General features: G+C 39.7%; 1 protein-coding gene across 1 annotated transcript in view; it reads left to right on the top strand.

Moving 5' to 3' along the window:
* The first annotated feature begins 810 nt into the window (after positions 1-810).
* The window catches only part of shank1 (SH3 and multiple ankyrin repeat domains 1), a 128,121-nt gene continuing 111,375 nt past the window's right edge, over positions 811-17,556 (top strand). The window contains exon 1 of the mRNA XM_067415555.1: positions 811-840. The gene's annotated coding sequence lies outside the window, so the exon portion shown is untranslated. The remainder of the gene's footprint in view (positions 841-17,556) is intronic.

The raw sequence follows: 17,556 nt of genomic DNA, 5'->3' as shown, positions 1-17,556 counted from the left end.
CTTTGTGTAGAATGTGTAGCCTGATGCATTTTTATTTTATCTCTCCCCTACTTTCATGCCATTCTCAGCAACCGCCATAGTCTGTCAAAGGCGTCTCCTCCTTGTCCTCAGCTAGAGTCTACAACTCCTCAAAACATCAAAGAATGCCGGAGAGAAGGAGAGCGGGAAGGAGGGTTTTGCTTTGTATCTGGGTTCTGATGGAGAAGACGGCAGAGGAGAGGGGGAGGGGAGAGAGAGAGAGAGAGAGAGAGAGAGAGAGAGAGAGAGAGAGAGAGAGAGAGAGAGAGAGAGAGAGAGAGAGAGAGAGAGAGAGAGAGAGAGAGAGAAAGGCAGGTATGGAGGGAGGGAAACAAGAGGATGAGAGCGGAATGAAGCCAACCAACCAGCTGAAAGAGAACGAGCGATTGGGGCTGTTTGAACGTGGCAGGGAGAGAAGGAGGGAGGATAGAGAGAGAGAGAGAGGGAGAGGGGTGAGGGTGAGATCGATTGTCAGAACCGAGGAAATAGAAGTGTTACTATTGCACGGCCACTGGAGCGGTGTCTGCCCGCTGAGGATATGCATTGGATCCCAGCGCTCACCGGCTCGCAGGAAACTCTCTAAAATGTAATTTCCAAAGGCCTAATTGTTGCCACGGTGACTTATTTTCCTCCATTTCATTTTTTTCCCCCTTTTTTTTTGTTTTATCTGCCTTCTCTATCTCTTCTTTTCTTTTTGTCGTTGTTGTATTCCCCCCCTCCTGTTTCTTTACCAGCTGCTGGATTTTCCCATTCGTTTAACTGCTGTCATTCTCTCCATTTACAAAGGAGGGATCTGCAAATACAGGCAACCACAGTAAGACAGTAAGTGGGGCTTATTTCTTCTTCACGCCTGTGCCGGGGCGATGCATGGAACGGGAGACTGGTGAAAATGTGCAGAGGATGAGAGATGAATGGATCCTGTGGATGTTGGCAGTTTTCCATTCAAAGTTGAACCATTCAGATCTGGAAATATTTGCTATTGGGAAACAGATGTGACTTGTGCTGTATCTGCTGTAGGGAGTGAATGATGTGAGGACATAGATATGGGTTGGTGTTGCAGCTGCTTGACTTTTCGTATAGGAAAATCTGATTGTCCGTTAAAGAGACATATGCTGATATTCAATTAAAAAAAGAGGGGCATGAAGCACATAAATAATAGGTGAATATTGCATCAATAGGCAGTAAGTTTTTCTGGATATATAGGCTATGTGTTGGTGTGAGAGAAAGAGCTTGGCACAGAAATAGATCATCATAATGATAAAATGACTGATATGTATATCGGTTCCTTGTGCAGAGTGTAATATGTTTGTTCTCCCTGGTATTTTAAACGGGAAAAGACTGATATGCAGTATCCTGTCACTCCCTAAAACACACCCACCCACATACATTGGCATGCATGCAGACTTACTCACCCAGCAGTGCTAACGGACCGATTTGCAAGCGTGGCAGCTCTCTCATGCGTTTGCTGCTCTTAAATGCCACATAAGTTTTCTTTTCCGTTCACTGCTTTTTATCGTTCTTTCTCATGAGCATATGCAATGCATGAAGAATTTGCTGCTAAGGGGATAGTTCATTCAAAATTGGTAGCACTTTATAAGAAATTAAAGCCTTTATGTAAAATGTATTATAAAGGTATTTCTAATATATATTATAATGCATTATATATTTTCGTAAAAAAATTGTAATTAAAGTTAAAATGAATTACAATATTTAGAGCTATCTGGTTGCATCTAAAATGTGTTGTTTGTCATGTTTTTTAATGCATTGTGTTTTCTAAAGGTGTAACATAAGTATTATTATTTGGGGTTATGATTATCACCATACAATACTTTATAGGGTGCATTACAAAGCCTAATTAATGCATTATATATATTAAATACATCTTTAAGTAAAGTATTACAGAATTTTCTTACATTTCACAATCATTTTTTAAAATCTTTTTTAATATAATGTATATACATAATATGTATTTGGTAAATATTTAATATAAAAAGTTGTTATATAAGTAGTCCAGGTACTTTCAGGTGATTCCCATAATCAGTGTTTTCTGCTACAGATTGTTCTCCGCCCACAGATACACACACTGGTGCTCAGACAACCCACTTAATGCTCCTCAAGTAGATAGCAAACTCCTCATCTCTCAGGCTAGAAGTGGCACACACTGGTGAACTGACAAGAAAACATTCTATCCTCTGCACAGATGTGAAGTGATCTTGAAGCAGCTGCAGTGTGTCTGTGTGGTTTTACACAGGGATTGTGTGTGGATTGGTTTGGGGACTGTCCCCTGCCATTATCTGCTGAATCTATTATTAGAAGCATTTATTTCTTGTGTATATCCTCCTCTGATACAGAAGAGGGAAATTGTTGTAGGTCTTTGCTGCGGTCACAAATAATTACATGATATATGTATTTCGAGAGAGAGAAAGAGAGAGTGAGAGAGAAAACATGGGGGAGGGAAAAAATCATATGTAATGAAGCCAAAGACAAAAGAAGCTCCATGTTGAATTAGCTCTACCAGCTGACAAAAAATAAAAACACATATGGCAGAGTATACAAGTTTTATTTTCCAGTAAAATTATCAAATATTCTAAAACAAATCGCTTGTTTTTCAGAGTATGTTTTAAAGTTTGGTTAGATTCATGCTGAAAATGACAAAAAGACAATTATTATAATTTTTTTTATTAATTTTTTTGAAGTGGAGAAAATTTCCCCACAAAATATAATGAAGCTCTCGACATGCTGTTAAACTGATGCATAACAACTATTTATTTGCAAATGGGCTAAGAAACAAAAGCTCTCAAATATGTTTTTCTGACAGATTTTGGGTAGAATGGTTTTGCCAATATAACTTGTAATAAAACATCTCTTCCTCAGTCACGCTGTCACAACTGTCACACACTCTCTTTTCCCACACACACACACTCTCTCTCTCTCTCTCTCTCTCTCTCTCTCTCTCTCTCTCTCTCTCTCTCTCTCTCTCTCTCTCTCTCTCTCTCTCTCTCTCTCTCTCTCTCTCTCTCTCTCTCTCTCTCTCTCTCTCTCTCTCTCTCTCTCTCTCTCTCTTTCTGCCTTCCCTAAATACACACATACACACAGTGTCTCTCCGGTGTTGTGTGAGTGTGTTCGCTTTGGGGGGGAAATGAGATAGGATGACAGAGTGGATAATCAGACAAAGCCACACAAAGGGAGTTAAAATTAGCCACATTGAACGGGCCATTGATAAATTGGGAAACTAGAACGGCACTGACACCCTTCTGCTCAATGCTCTGGAAAACCCAGCCTCTCCCCTCATCTGCATTGCCCTCTCCATCTCATGCATACACATGAATATGTCCAGAGTAGAGATGTGCAAGACCACACACACACACACATATCTTTATATTTCACTCTATATTTGAAAGAAAACTAATATGCTTAATTTATTATTTAGGCTGCATTTATTTGATGAACATAAAATTAACTATTTTCTGTTTTAAAATGTAACTTATTCCTGTGATGGAATTTTCAGCATCATTACTCCAGTCTTCAGTGTCATGTGATCCTTCAGAAATCATTCTAATATGATGATTTGCTGATTAATATTTGCGGGAAGCTGTAATACTTATTTTTTAGGATTCTTTGATGAATAGAGAGTTCAAAAACACAGCACTTATTTATTTATAAGTCACTATGAAATCAAATCTGACAATTCCTTAATTTATGGAATAGCCATGATCTTAGGTCAGAATAATGACAGCAACATCTGTTTTCTTCTCTGATGATATGTTTTTTAGAGCGAAAGCAGAACAACCAAACCACAATCAAATCAAAGTCAGGTGCCGCCCTATTTTTTTTGTTCGAGAAGCCGTTTTACACATGTACACCACAACAGAAGAAAAGATGATCAGAACTTTCATTTCGTGCTGATGTTACAATTAGTTTAAAATAGAAATGAATTGTAAAACTGTAAAAGTCTTTACTGTCACTTTTGAGAAAAATAATTCTTGTTGAATAAAAGAATAGTACTGCTGGTATGTGAGAATGCAGCCGCTAGTGCAGTTGACCCTTCTGAACCATCTCTAGTGTGTAGAGTGAAAATATTTCTTTTCAGTTACTTCATATTTGTGTGTATTGCCTCGTTTATGTCTTGGTTTAGAGATGTGCTGGTGGTGAGAGTACCACCGCTCTCTTTTTGCAGTTAAAACACATCTCGCTCATTAGGTGAAGCAGAAAGATCTCCTGCCATGCATCCTCACACTTGTAACTGTGGATGAGAAATGTTCTCATCTTAACATAGTAACTGCTCAAACCATTTTAACACCATTTAACGCTCACATAAAATCTACTGAAGGTGTGGACAACCTACCAACACAGGGCAATTGTGATGAATGAAGTCTGATGTTCTTCTCACGCTGTCCTGTAAAATGAGTAAATAAATAAAAAACCTGCAATCGGTTTATGCCATTCAGCAAACATCTGCATCCTGAGTGCTTTCTAATGACACGTTTGCCTGGCTAAGCTGATGAATGTAGGCACTGTGCGCTACCTGGGCAGCTTGAATCGATACCAATGGATCTGTTTAAATTAAGCCAGCGTGGAGACTTGGTATACAGTGTTCACTGTTTCATTCCTGTTCATTTAACTTAACTACTGTCAGGTTATGTTCTCCATTCCATGTTGTCTTTTTCACTATTCCTGACCACTCCCCCTCCTTGTGCTCTCTTTTTGTGCACTTTAATTCTCACAACCACTCGTACAGTTGTCATGCCCTTTTGTCCTCTTCTAGGGGAGGGTAGTTTTTAGGATTTAGCCCAGTAGTTTTACGCACTTCCGCTCACGTTTTTCCTCTCTCGCTCATTCTGCTTGCGGTATAGGACTGATCTGGGACAGACGGTCTCCCTTGCGCTCTGGCCTACTTCAGCTCTGTCCTTTCTCTCTCACCTCCCCAAACTCTTTCCTCTATCCTTCTTTCCATCTGTTTTCCCCTATTTTGCCCTGAGTGTGTCTCTCTTTGACATATGGGATGATGACTAGTGTTGTGGAGAGTTATGGTCAAACTTGTAACATTATTACATTCGTGTAACTTTTTATCACTGACAGCTGACATTGACCTTCAGATGCGACGTTAAACTGTGGTCCTGAGTCTTTGTGGTCATTAAAAATCCCAGGATGTCCTTCGGAAATAGAGTAAGGGGTTGGCCCCTGTCCATCATGGCCTCCTTATCAATCCCCATACACTGAATGGCTTCATCACTCCTCTCCACCATTAGCTGGTGTGTGGTGAGCGTTCTTGCGCAATATGGCTGCTGTTGCATCATCCAGGTGGATGGTTTGAGAAGATTCCCCCCTTCAATGTAATGTGCTTTGAGTGCTTGAAAAGCGCTATATAAATGTAATAAATTATTATTATTTTTAGACTCTTCCTCCACCAAAGTAGAAGCACTTTGTTTGGCTTACTGTTTTTTTCCTTTTTTTTTTTTCTTTTCTTTTTTTTTACATAAAAGTGTTTATTCCTTGACCGTTTTGTGCCACACACTGGATATACTGCGCGAAAGAGCTCATTGTCAAGGACCGAGTAGATCCACAGCTAAAATCAGTTTTTTTTTGTCTAGTACAAATAACAAGTAAACCAGAATTTGACTAAAGCACTCTGCTTTATTTTCATTTAGTAGGAGCGTTTTGAAGTTTTTAAAACAAATCTCACTGTGGACTGAAAGAAACTTTGCCAAGCTCAGTGCACAAGTAACTGTTTTTTATTATTTATTTTCAGCCTGACTAAAACAATTTATCTTTTTAGAATGTAATGTGAACACTTTAGTCCTTCTGAAATTACACCACTGCAAATGTATTTACCGTCATGTAATTTTAAACCTCTATGGGTTTATTTAGTATATGTGTTTTTTGTCAATGGGTCCAATGTTGTTTTAAAAAAATATAATCTTTATATAAAAGAAAAAAAATTAAAGAAAGCCATACAGGCTTGAAACCACATGATGAATAAATGATGTCAGAATTTTTAATTTGAGTGAACTATGCCTTTTAATTTAAGATGTGAAAGCAGAAGGCTTTCAGTTGTGAGTAAATCAATTAAGTATTCACAAAAGTGACATTATTTATTTATTTGGTTTTGTGGTGTTATGTATCGTTACTTGACTCCTTAAATTACTTGGAAAATGTACCTGATTATGCACTGGTTATGGTTCATCAGAATATGATGCTGCTTTGTTGGTGTAACCACCAGGCTTCCTGGGTCAAACATGTTTACCAAAAAAAGACCATTCTCATTGACCAGAATTACTTGCAGTTAAATAGGATTACAGTGCAGGTCTATCAGTTAGATGAGCACCAAACAAGGAAAGCACAGTCTTTTCAGCAGTGGAGTTTGATGTTGTTCAGATTGTGTCGTTTATGATTGCTGGAGCATTATATAGGGACAGGTGTCATGCACTCTGGTCGTATCTGGCCTCGATCCCACTTGCACTGACAGAGCTGTTCCCACTTGTGATTTGAAGAAAGACCCAAACACAAGTCCTGCAGCTGAGATTGGTCTAGCACTTTGGAAACTCGGGCATGAGTTGGTGTCAGATTGTTATGGTGTCTGCATCGGTGTGAGCACAGGGCATTGGAGTGTTTCTGACAGCAGTTGTTGAGCGTGTGTATGCACATAAGTAGAACAGAATCCTTTTGTTGAATCTCAGAGGACAGCATCAATCTTTGTTTCTCTCTCTCTCTCTCTCTCTCTCTCCTCTCTCTCTCTCTCTCTCTCTCTCTCTCTCTCACTCACTTTCTCTTTCTGCTCTTTCTGTCACTCCCTCTCGATCTTCTCCCATTGTTTCGCTGCAAATGCAAGAGATATATTATTGCAGTAATGCAGCCGCAAGCTGCCGTATCCCTTCCTTCCCGCTTGCTGCATGTGAAGATCAGCTCATTCATGCCAATTGATCTGAATGATTGGCCAGAGTATCCTGCTCTTCTGTGGACCGGATCCCAGTGTATTAGTGCTAATTGCACCATTGAGAGGGGAAAGAGGGATGCAGCAAAAGAGGGGGAGTGGGGCATGAATTTTCCCAGTGCATCATCAAAGTACAGCTATTTTTAGACTCACAAGCAGTGATGGTGATCCTGTCGGCCCAGAACAGCAGTTTTTTACTGCCGTGGCAGTGCATTACGCCCCATATTGACTTTTCTATGGACAGTTTTGCTGCTTATGCACATTTATCAAGTGTTGATGTTTAGGTTCAGTAAGATGACTCTTAAGAGTATATAATGCCCTATTCCAGGGGTTTTCAAACTGAGGTCAGCAAGGAGGTTACTATAGGGAATCCATTGAAAATTTTGCTAAATAAATGATTTGACTTTACTGTTTTCTCCCTACTTTTTAGAGATGGAAAGCATAATTTTAAATAAGCCTTATCCTTAGTCCTTATCACATAAATCTCACTATGTTGTGAGATGGGCAAATCTTAACCATCTAGTATCAATCTCTGCTCTCTTCCTTCTCAAAGGATGTCCAGGTGGCTAAATCCTCATGCAGGGTATCCGCGGGGTCTTGAAAAGTCTTAAAAGGTGATAAATCAATTTTGGGAAAATTAAGACCCTTATAAAGTATTAAAAAGTCTTATCACGGCTTTATAAAGTCTTAAATTATGAAAGTATTTTGTTCAAGCTTTGTCAAAAGAGTTTGACTCCAAAAAGTATTTATGAATATATTTCTTTTCATCCCCATATGTATTAAAAAACAACGGGGCTCTCAGTCTGAGATCCGCTTGGAACGCCCCGCGCCAGAGATGGATATTAGCACTGCCACCAGCTAAATGCGGCTGATTTAAAATTGTGGCGGGTAAACTCGCTTCACCTACCGAGCTGTTTCACCTCTTTGTAAACTTTGTTCAATGCATGCGAGTGCTGCCGTATGTGCGCATATAACCAGTCGTTTTCTCCGTCATCACTCGCATGAAGACGCGCTGTGAGACTCGCGCGCGCTGAGAGAAGATCTGACGCTGTGCATCATCCGAGAGCGAGCGCGAGTCTCACAGCGCGCAAATATTGAGTTCTCTTTCAAGTCTTATGCTTAAACGGACAAACTCACACAAGAAGTGTCAGCATGTCCATCTTGATGAGTATCCTAGCAGACATAGTCTGAATATGCCTTAAGTGAACTGTATAGTATGCACAGTCGAGAAAGACGAGCATATCCCTGCATCAGGTCTTAAAGGTGCAGTAGCCTTTACTGCTGCCTGAGTGATGTCCTTATATTTAGTTTGACATAAAACAATGCTCTTGATTGAATAGCTTTTGTAAGTTTAATAAGGATTAATCTTTCATTTAAACAGTTAAATATGCAGTTATTTTACATTTGATTACTTTATTCAATTTCTATACCTTTCTGCAGGCCAGTAGGCCTGTACATTATTATTTAATGTACACATGAGTGAGGTCGAGTTAAACATTTTAGTTTGAATTTTATTTTTCGGCTTTGGTTTCTTCTTTTTTGGTTTCGGCCAAGAATTTTGATTTCGGTGCATCCCTACTGACAATGTTCTGCTCGGTATGTCGTCAACACGCTTCAAAGATGCCAAAACGAATAGTTTCATTCTTGGGACTAAAAACCATAAAACTGGAAGCCATAAAAGACCACAAATCATCGTGAAAATGTCAGTATTTCATTGAGACTTGAGATTAAATAAACTGCTTAAGTATTGTAGAGCTTGTAGTATTAATTTGTTAAAAACAAAAAAGTGGCTGTTAAAAACATTGAGTGGTAGACTTTGAAAAAAGTTAATTTCCATCCCTGGCGAGCGCCGTCTACGGGTGACGTCATGTATTTTGCGAAATGCGCAGTTAGGTAATGTGTCGCCCTCCATACGTTATAAAACAGATATGCAATATAAACAATACAAAATTGGCCTACGATAGAGATTTTAAGTCTACATTCGACTACAACTGTTTATTAAAGGTTTGTTGCCGATTAGAACTTAAAGTGCGATGAGGTCTTAAAATATTTTGAGAAGGTCTTTAAAAAGTCTTAAAAAGGTATTGAAATTAACTTCAGGATTCCTGCATATACCCTGTCATATTTCCGTAACAAAATCAACACCACCTCAGACACGCGCACACTTTTCAGAACTTTCAACTCTCTGCTCTCTCCCCCTCCACCACCTCCCACTACCTCTTTATCTGCAGACAATTTTGCCCATTTTTCACTGATAAAACTACAATCATCAGCAATCAGTTCCCACCTCCACACACAGATGATTTTAGCCACATCCACAGCCAAACATATTCTCTCCTCCTCCTCTACAATCACTGAGGCAAAAGTATCTAAACTTCTCCTCTCCAGCCATCCCACTACCTGCTCTCTAGATCCCATCCCCTCACATCTTCTACAAGCCATCTCCTTTCCTGTAGCTCAACCAGTAGAGTGTGGCACTAGCCATGGGTTCGATTCCCAGGGAAAGCAAAAACTGACAATAATGTAAAATGTGTACCTTGAATGGTCGCTTTGGATAAAAGCGTTTGCCAAATGCATAAAATTTAAATGTAAATGTAAATCTCCCCTACACTTCTACTAGCACTCACTCACATCATCAACACATCTCTCTGCTCCGGCATCTTCCCTACATTCAAGCAGGCTTAGGTAACCCCACTGCTTACAAAACCCCACATTAGACACATCACTTGTAGAGAACTACATACCTTTTTCTCTTTTATTAGTCATAGTGAAAATACTTGAACGACTTGTTTTCAACCAGGTTTAACCTTTCCTCTCACAGTTTAATCCACTGGACGTAAACCAGTCAGGATTCAAAAAGGGCCACTCAACTGAGATGGCATTATTGTCAGTTACTGATGCCCTGCGGATGGCAAAAGCTGCATCCAAATCGTCAGTCCTCATCCCCCTCTAACTATCTGCTGCCTTTGACAATGCGAATCATCAGATTCTTCTGTCCACCCTCTCATCACTGGGCATCACAGGGACTCCGCTCCACTGGTTTGAGTCATATCTCACAGGTAGGTCTTTTAAGGTTGCCTGGAGAGGCGAGGTATCCATTGCACATCAACTGACCATGGGGGTTTCTCAGGGCTCAGTGCTTGGACCTCTTCTCTTCTCCATTTACACTACATCATTGGGACCCATCATTCAGGCACATGGCCTCTCATATCATTGCTATGCTGATGACACAGCTCTACCTCTCATTTCAACCAGATGAGCCCACAGTAAATGCACAAATCTCAAGCTGTCTGGCGGATATCTCGGCATGGATGAAAGAACATTAACTGCGGAAACTTAGGAAAGACACAGCTTCTCGTCTTCCCTGCTAATCCGACCCTACAACACAACTTCAACATCCAGCTAGGTTCATCTTTGATTACCCCTTCAGGGTCGGTCAGAAATCTTGGAGTAATCTTTGATCACCAGCTGTCCTTCAAAAACCACATTTCAAAGACAGCTCGGTCATGCAGGTCTGTGTTGCACAACATCAGGAAAATCAGACCGCTCCTTACGGAGCATGCAACACAGATTCTTGTCCAAGCCCTGGTCATTTCTAGACTTGATTACTGCAATGTGATTCTGGCTGGACTTCCATCGTGTGATCAAAACGCTGCAAATGATCCAGAACGCTCCGGCACGTCTTGTCTTCAACGAGCTCAAAAGGGCACATTTCACACTCCTCCTAATCTCTCTGCATTGGCTACCACTCCCTGCCCGCATCAAATTCAGAACTCTGACTCTTGCTTATAGATCCACCACAAGCTCAGCACCTGCATACTTCGACTCACTCCTACGAGTCTACACCCCCACCAGAAGCCTTCGCTCAGCTAACAAGCAGAGGCTTGTGGTACCATCACAGAGAGGCATGAAATCCCTCTCCAGAACTTTTTCATTCATGGTTCCCGGTTGGTAGAACGATCTTCCGACCTCCATCCACATGAAAGAATCACTCACTTCATTCAAAAGACAGGTAAAAACTCATCTCTTCCATGAGCACTTAATCTTATCATCATCATCATCATCAAAAAAATCCTATTCTTTCTTCCTAGTTTTCATTTTTTCCTCCCTATTCTATTTGCTACTCGGAGTAATATTCAAAACTTTGTATTTAAGGCACTTTTTGCGTTTCTTCCCCTCTTCATGACAAATCGCTTCCTGTACTCCTCAGTTGTAAGTCACTTTGGAAAATGGTAAATCATGATCACTGGGAAATGAATGTAAAAGAATGGAATCCTTGAAAAAACATTCAGATGTTAAAACTTCTAGAATCTTAAAATGTAATGTACAGGTACTGTGAGTGTTAGGCCTTCTAATTTAGTTTTGGAATAAAAGTCAGTCAGTGAGCCTTGGAATCAAGGCTTCCCATTGCCCAATAACTGCTGTCAGCAGCCTCCAAAGCTTTTCAAGGGTGCAAATATTTGACCAAATACCCTACTTAGTGCATAATACTATTTAGCCTCATCAGTGAAACATAGGCAAATGTGCAAACATGTTTTACTTGCCTTTTTTGTTACCTGCAATGGAAAATGAGCTGTTTAAGTGTGTGTGGCTAAGAAGTGCTCATCTTCATTCAGAGGGATTATGCTACTGAGACGTGCTTAATGAAGACAGGAAACAATCTATTACTCATGAATACTTCTGCATAATATCGCATTGTTTGCAAAATCATATAGTTATGCACAAAACCTGTATTAATCCGCCAACGCTTGCTCTTCTTCAGTAGTATAACACAGCAGACGCTTCTGATGAGAATACCAGTTATCGAAAATGGCTATGGCTTACCCATGCAGATCCTCGAGATTGAATGCCATTATGGCAAATTACGCCATCCAGTTTGTTTATTAGGAGCATGTTTTAGAGTTGCGCCAAACAGATTAACTCTGTGTGTGATCCGCTGCAATAGTTGATGAATAGCTTGTTGGAGGCCAGTGATGCATGCCTGCTATTCTTCACTCTCTGCTCATCTACTGCAGGTCTAATGGCCATATTCTTCAGCTCACAGCACTAGATCTATATTGCAGAGGCTATGCTAAACTTGCTAATTTATCTTTCCTTATGCTGACAGTTTTGGCTCAGTTTATCAGTGTCAGCTACACACAGACCATCAATCAACCTTCAGCTTAGCTGCGGTGTCAGTGTCAGCTCAAGTCAACAACTAGATCAATAGGCTTTTAGAGCCACCCTACTCGTCAGTCATGTCCTTTTCTAAACTAATGTTGCACATGGGAATTGAAAAGTCGTAGGGTTATTTTGTATAATTATTTACGGTTATGAATGTTTGTCTGTTATTTTACCAGTGATGTTTTTTTGTGCATTTTAGGCACTCAAAGTGATAGCTCAAGTTTGTCACAATTTTTATTTTAATTTTTTGCTCACCTTTACTCGTGCATGTATGCAGTTTTGGGATATTTATAAAGAAGATATTTTAAATACCGGTATATTATTTATATTACAATATTTTTTGTTGTTGTTGAAAAGGTTTTCGCAGAAGAAATAACGTAATACAGGTTTGGAAAAACATTAGTTTGAGTACATGATGACAGAATATACATTTTTGGGTGAATTATCCCTTGAGAAATGTACAACAAATATTTTGCTCAGAACTTTGTATATTTGGTATCAGGGATGGCATTTAGATATGGCACAGTTTGTACACTGAAAAACAAGAATTCAAATTTACTTAATTTTTATTTTCGAAGTATTGAAGCTTTTTAAAGTAAATTCTGCGTATGAACTGGCTTTTTTTTAATACTTTTTTTTTATACTGTTGTCCGCAGTCAAATAATAAAGTTTGTGTGGTTTTTCAAAAACATCATAACTAATAACTTCATCATAACTTTAAAAACATCATAACTAACAACATAACTAATAAGTAATAGGCTATTTTCTACACTGGTTTTGAGGCTCTCTCCAAAACGCTGGGTTTTGATGGGTGTGCCGTACTGGAGACTTGGAAATAGATTTGCATATGAGCTTCAGCTCCCCTGTTCAGTTCAGTTCACATGAGGGAGGAGTTGTTTGAAAGCGGCAACCGGAATAAACGTCTTTATCAATCAAAGACAATGATTTATTTCTCATTCACCTGTGATTGATTGGACTATCATTTTTGCATTACACAGCCTGCACGATCGGTCAATATAAGCGCTAACCGCACGCACACGCAAACGTACGCGTGTCCTACAAATGTCATGTCAAGATAACATATCAGAACTAGAAAGGAATATTATGAGATTCATCGGCCTGCAGACAGGCTTCATTCTGGTAGCCCATCTGGAAAACACACAGCCCCGGGACGTTGGGCTTTGCGAGCCCTGGCCCATACATGTCTGAGTCCAGCGTGCTAAAGCCATGTTCTGTTAGACATGTACACATAATCAAAACGATCTATAACAATGCAATACTATTACATATAAAAAACATATTTTACTCACATAATTGTGTTGCACCATTCCAGTTGGATCCAATATAGAAGAAACAACATTAATGTGTTTTTATCTCAAATGTCTGTAAATCCTAGCCTGGTCTTACCTGACTCTCGTACATTACATTTGTACAGAGAGTCTGGCCACTCTCCATTGACAAGCGTTAACTTCTGCGAACGCAGGTACTCTGTTGAAGTTTAAAACTATTGGATCTGCCATAACCAATCGCTTACGTTTGTTCGTGACGTATTTCATGCGCCCTTCGCCTGTTTCACACATGGAAATCCGTCAAAATAAATGTGCAGACCAACTCAGTAATAACCTAAAACCCATGCATTCGGATTATGATTTATTCATGCCACGGTGGAGAGGAGAGTTTTGTGATCGGGAACGCGCTGCTCACGTGGTCCGTAACATGATTGTATGCTGTAAATAAAATGTTGTCTGCTTGGTAGCCCAATTCAAATGTTTACGTGCTTTTATTTTAGTTTGTTTGAGCGGTGATTAAATATATTGCTCTTGTAAATACTTGCCAGCATTTTAAAGAAATACAAGTCTAGAAATGCATCCAAATAACAGCAAAGCGCAACCGTATGGTGCTCTGTAGTGGTCAAAAAGGATTATAAACAGTGAATTTTGAAGTGATATATTCTTGAAAACTTACATATGGATTCAGACAGCTATTACATCACCACAAAAACTTGGTGTTTCTCAAAAGCAGCAGGTAACTCGGCCGGGGATTTTTACACGTTGGGTGGGAAACGGACGGCAATAAAATGACTGACTAGCCCCTGTAACTTAAATTATGGTAATACCTTCCGACCCCACGAGAAACAATTGCCATCTGAATAGGGCTTCAGCCAACTCCTTCACCACTAACGGAGCGAGCTGGAAAATCAAACTTTTCCTGAAATAACCCTGTTGGGGAGGAGGACCACAGCACCATAGCCACCAACAAACCTCAGCAAAGATCATTATTGCTCCGGTTTTAACTTCTGGACATTCGGCAGAGGTGGTGCCACAACGAAATGAATGGTTTCATTCTCATCTTTCTCCACCGCCATTACTGAACTACAACTCAAACTAGCGCACGGCACTAACGTCATCGTTCTCAGCCACTCCCTCGGTTCGCTGATTGGACCGGTAAAATTTGTTTGGAGAAAACCTAAGAATACACTGCAGATGAAGTACTGAAGGAAAATGAAAATTGAGCGGAAGTATGTAGGAAGGCAGAGCCAGGCTATGTAAATCCAGCTCGAGCTGAGATTTGTTCACAAATAATTCCACAGTGAAATGAAGTGAACACCACTGTCTTCCCCACGTGAGATGGAACTTCATTAAAAATAAAGTTCAAGCACTCATTCCTAATATTAGGATCCGAAGGAAGCTTATGCAGGGGCTGTTCTTCTACAACCAGGAATAGTGCAATATCTTGCTATCTACTTTGCAGTTCCATGAGTCTGTTGGCAGGGCTATTGAATTAGATGTGCTGTAGAGTCGTGTTTGGTCACGCGATGATGTAAAGATGCCCGCACGATCGTTTTTTGGGCCTGGTGTCTATAAAGCTTGTCTTTGACTAACAAGGACGTTTTCAGCTCTGAAACTTACAGGATATTTTTATATAACCATGACCGTTTATAAATCAAAAGCTCAAGGGAAAGTTGATTTCTCAATGCATCACCCTTTTAAGTAAACTCTACTTAAAGGTTCACTATGCAACTTTTCCGTCCGCTAGAGGGCACCTATTCAAATCAAAGGCATAGTTTGATGACGCCATGGGCAGCATCTTGGGACGTGGTCTTCACCTCACAACCGCTGGAAAAGAATCAGGATAGGAGTCGGGCAGAAATCATGTTGATGGTTGCGGTTATTAACGTTACTGTAGTATGAAGCAGAGTGTTGTGGAGCTGAGCAAGGCCACTGGAGCGATTGTTAATGAGATGAACAACACACGCCTCGCAAGCAGCAGGACTTTTATTATGACGGGTCACGGGACACAGTTCTATTTCTGCTTTTCCGGTCAAGAGTAGGAGGTAACGTAGCTCTGTTTATTCTATTAGATACATTTGAGTGTGTTGAAAAAGATGTTATGATATTACTCTGTGCGTTTGCTCGACGGCTGCTGTGACACTTGTTCACACTGCTAAGAGTAAAGAGCTTCTGCAGAATAAAGCCAGAAACCAAGGGTAACACAGATATGACGCGCAATTGACAGGCGACTCCCTCAGACAGGGGCGTAGCCATCTTTTCCATTTTTTTTACCTATATAATTTATCGCATCTCTTGCTTTTAATTCGTTAAGATATCAAATACACTGCCGAACAATAACCACTAATCTATATATTTTTTCTCCTTTATTATATGGCAATTTTATGATGGTTAAGTGATATTTTTAATATTACAAAAGATAATAATTTATTTAATAAATGCAAATAAATTCTGTCCATTGAACTTTCTATCATCAAATAATCCTGAAAAATAAAATGTATCATGGTTTCCAAAAAAAATGTAAGCAGCACAACTGTTTTCATCACAGATAATAATCATAAATATTTCTTGATTATAAAATCATCATATAAGAATGATTAGTGAAGGATCATGTGACACTGAAGACTGGAGTATTGATGATAAATTCAGCTTTGATCACAGGAATGAATTAAACTACTATATATTCAAATAGAAAAAAGCTGATTTAAGTTGTAATAATATTTCACAATATTACTGTTTTAACTTTATTTTTATTTAAATAAATGCAGCCTTGGTGAGCAGAAGATACTAAACATAAAAAAAGCTGCATTATTCATATGCATACATTATTGTCAATAATAGCCTATATTGAGATGACTTGAAAAACACACATAAAGCATTGTCATAATTGTCTGATTGTCATCGCCACGTTTCATCACTCATAACGATTGTTTTCCTTCAGCTGCAGCTCCCGGGCAGCTCCAGCATGACAGTATTACTTCTACGAATCCACTTTTGGACTTTCTGTGAGACAGCGCCCTCCTCATATTTTGATACGAATAAAATGACAGGTCATGGATAGATTATTTTTTTGTCTCAGAATTAATTTTTATGTAAATACACTTACCTGTGACCTCAAGGAGTGTGTGTAATTACATGATCTCGCGCGGGATTCAATGTCGATTCGAATCCCGCTCTGAGCAGGACCCAGTAAAGGTGCGGGGGTGCAAGGTTTACTAGCAGCTTGTAAAGTGCCCCTATTATGGATTTATGAAAATTACTTTTCATGTAGTGTGTAACATAGTTCTAAGCGAATGAAAACATCCTGCAAAGTTTTAAATCTGAAAGTGCACCGTATATAAAGTTATTGTCTCTCAAAAGAAAGAGTTAGTTGACTCTGAGTCAATTAAACACATCGTTTTTCAAACAAATCGCAAGCCATTTCGTTGTGACGTCAAGGCGGAACATTAGCATATTGCTCGTCCACTTATTGCGTGCAGACACCAGGCAAAACTTAAACCACCTCAAACACTGCAGTGGATACTGGATAGCATCATGCCGAGAAGACGCTTGTGCTCTACATTGTGTTGATTGTGTTTCTTATTTTGTGGATATCTGGTTAACAGGCTAACTCACGTTATACTGTCAGCTGCAGTATTACCTAAAACTGTGTCTATTAATGCAGATTTTCTGTCGAAAGAAAAAAATTCTGTCAAAAGAAAAGCTTTTGTAGACACCAGGCCCAGAAAACGGTCTTGTGCTTCATTCTTACATTATATCGCTACGAAACACGCCTCTACAGCACGTCTAATCCAGTAGCCTCGCCCACCGATTCATGAAAGGGCTCGTGCTAGCTGGTCAACAACAATAAACATGCCGAGGAAGATCAAGATATTGCGCTATTCCTGGTTGTGGAAGAACACAGTCGCTGCATAAGCTTCCTTTGGATCCTAATATTAGGAATGAGTGGTTGAACTTTATTTCTAATGAAGTTTCAGCTGATGTGAGGAAGACAGTGGTGTTCACTTCAGTTCACTGTGGAATCGTTTGTAAACAAATCTCCGGTCGATGCTGGATTTGGATCCGACAGGAATGGTGCAACACACTTATGTGAGTAAAACGCGTTTTTATTAGGGCTGTCGAAGTTAACGCGTTAATAACGCGTTAACGCAAATT

This window comes from Pseudorasbora parva, chromosome 2 (genome assembly GCF_024679245.1).
Source record: "Pseudorasbora parva isolate DD20220531a chromosome 2, ASM2467924v1, whole genome shotgun sequence".
Classification (NCBI taxonomy): domain Eukaryota; kingdom Metazoa; phylum Chordata; class Actinopteri; order Cypriniformes; family Gobionidae; genus Pseudorasbora; species Pseudorasbora parva.
Note: the sequence above shows the minus strand (reverse complement) of the source record. Positions and strands in the feature narration are given on the sequence as shown.